General features: G+C 38.6%; 1 pseudogene; it reads left to right on the plus strand.

The window, feature by feature from the left end:
- Window positions 1-2,170: 2,170 nt before the first annotated feature.
- LOC132275752 (small nucleolar RNA R71) lies at window positions 2,171-2,269 on the plus strand (annotated as a pseudogene).
- Window positions 2,270-2,957: the final 688 nt, after the last annotated feature.

The raw sequence follows: 2,957 nt of genomic DNA on the forward strand, positions 1-2,957 counted from the left end.
GGTTAAACATCTTGTAGTGCATCACCTCCTCAATGGGGTGATAGGTGCTTTGAACTCCACCCAACAAATGGTTCTTTAAAGAACTCGTTGGATTAAGCTCAAAAGATGTTTTCGATCCTTGGTCAATGAAATCTTTGGGCTTCCACACCCTTTTAAAACAAGATTTAAAACAACTTTCTTTGGTTTCAAGGTTGGAGATGGACTTTTGAAACCTTGGTCTCACACAAAAGCTCAATTCCTTCACTTTTAAGGTCATGACATTTTTCTACAACATTAACCTCTTCATGCTTGTCAAATGAATTGGGGGTTGGATTAAAAATATTCAACTTTACCTTCATATGGCCAAATGAGATTTTCATTATTCCCGTCCTACAATTGATGTTGGCATTCGCGGTTGCCAAGAAAGGATGGCCAAGGATAATGGAAATTTGGCTCTTAGGATTTGGGATCGGTTTCGTGTCAATGACAACGAAATCGACGAGAAAGAAGAATTTATCAATTTTAATCAAGACATCCTCAATGATACCCCTAGGCTTTTTGATTAATCGGTCGGCAAGTTGCAAAACTACCGACATTGGTTTTAAGTCTCCTAAGCCTAATTTGACATAAACCGAGTATGGAAGAAGATTAACACTAGCTCTTAGGTTAAGAAGAGCCCAATTAATGACATGATCACCAATAATGTATGAAGTAGTAGGTGAACCGGGGTCCTTAAACTTGGGGAGAGTGTTATGCTGCAAAATTGAGCTTACTTGCTCGGTTAAGACCACTTTTCTAGGTGCTTGGCTTTTGTTCTTCCACTTTTGGGTGCACAAGTCTTTCAAAAATTTGGCATAATCCGGAATTTGCTTGATTGCATCCAAAAGTGGAAGATTGACTTTTACTTGCCTAAACACATCCATGATTTCAGTGACTTTAGCCTTTTACTTGTCATTTGAAATGGATCCTTTTAAGGTATCCGGAAATGGAGCTTTTGGTTCAAAAACCTTTTCAGAATTTTTCTTTGAAGTCTCTTCAACACAAGAAGTTTTCAAATCATTTTGCACATCTTTCTTTTCAAAATCACTTTTCAAATCACTTTTCAACACATTCTCTTTTATATGGTCATGCATATGCAATGAAGAAGGAATATGATATGAAACGGGACGGGTGTCAACTTGTGGTTACACTGGTTCACTCTCTTCATTGGACATACCCACTTGGTTGTCCATAATCTTTCCACTTCTCAAGGTAGTCACCGCATTGACATACTCTATTGTGTGACCTTCCGATGAGGAATGAGTCTCCATAACACATTGTTGCTTTTGTGGGGCATTCAAAGGCATTTTTCCCTTCTCTCTTACATTCAAAGTACTAGCTATTTGTCCTAGTTGGGTTTTTAGCTTTGCAATGGATTGAGAGTGAGAATGAAACAATTGTGTGTTTTCCTCTAAAGTGCCTAAAGTAGTCAAAACTTTCTCTTCAAAAGCGGGACTTCTAACATTTCCTTGGGAATATGATGGTTGATTAGGAAAATGAGAGTTTGGAAATTGGTTTCCTTGTGATTGATATGATGATCTAAAACCTTGGGAATCTTGGTTTTGCATTGGAGGTGGAATGTACTTTCCTTGAAAACCACCTTGGGAAGGGTTTGAACCCTCCCCTTGGTTTTTCCAAGAGAAATTCGGGTGATTCTTCCAACTAGGATTGTAATTCCATAAGGATTGTTCCCTTGATTAGCAAAAATAACTTTTGCTTGTTCATGATGCTCACTTTGCATATGTCCATGGGGACAATTGGAAGTAGAATGTAAAACAGTTAAACAAGTGAACAAGTCATACATGTTTCATTAGATGCATGATGAGAATGGTTAGGGAAGGAAGATACTTAATTCGCTGAGTTTTGGTTGATCAAAAATTGATCAAACCTTTGAGATAATGATTTCATCTCGGCGGCAATTTCATTGGAGTGATCGACTTGATGTAAGCCAACACTCTTCCTACCATTAGAATTTCTTCCATTCTTTGAAGATAAAGTATGATGCAAAGAATTTTCACTCATGCTCTCATAAAGACGCCACACGTCATCCTCATGCCTATCAATGTAAGAGCCACCCATGGAAGCATCAACATTGCCTTTGTAATTGTCCGATAAGCTCTTAAAGAAATATTGAACTAATTGCCATTTGGGCATGTCATGATGTGGACACTTCCTAAGCAATTTATTAAAGCATTCCCATGCCTCATGAAATGTTTCTCCATCCCCATGTGAAAATTCTCAAATTGAGGTTCTCATGGCATTGGTCTTAGAAACTGGATAGTACTTCTTTAAGAACTCTTGTTACATTTCTGCCCAAGAAGTTATTGAAAAAGGCCTAAGATTGTTAAACCAATATTTTGCCTTGTCTTTAAGGGTGAATGGAAAAAGTTTAAGCCTTAAGACCTCTTCTGGCATGTCCATATATTTTACTGTGGAACAAACTTCAAGAAACTCATCCAAATGCTTATAAGGTTCTTCACTTGGAAGTCCATGATAATTAGGAAGCATTTGAATGGTTTGTGGCTTGATTTCATAGTGATGTGCTCTAAATGGTGACAATTGAATGCATGTGGGTGCATTATATTCATTAGGCACATAGTGATCTCATAAAGCAAGGGGAGGATTAGCGATTGGAGGTGCAACATGGGCACCTTGGTTGCCTTGAATGATGGGAGGTAGTGGAGCATAGATTGGCCTTGGCATTCCTAATGGAACTTGGCCTTGTTGTTGTGGTGGATGAACATATGGCCTTGGCATGCCTAATGGAATTTGCATGTTATCATGATGCACATTGGGGTAGAGGATACCTTGTTGGTCTATGTGACCAAGGTCCTCCACATGGTCCTCATTGTGTCCTTCCATTGATGAAATGGATTGACTAGAACTACCTCTTCCCCTAGGGTTTCGAACAATGGATTCAAGATGAAAATTTAAAGGGA

The sequence above is a fragment of the Cornus florida genome, unplaced genomic scaffold (assembly GCF_030987335.1).
Source record: "Cornus florida cultivar Cherokee Brave unplaced genomic scaffold, ASM3098733v1 CherokeeBrave_3.0.0_Hap2_Chr09, whole genome shotgun sequence".
NCBI lineage: Eukaryota > Viridiplantae > Streptophyta > Magnoliopsida > Cornales > Cornaceae > Cornus > Cornus florida.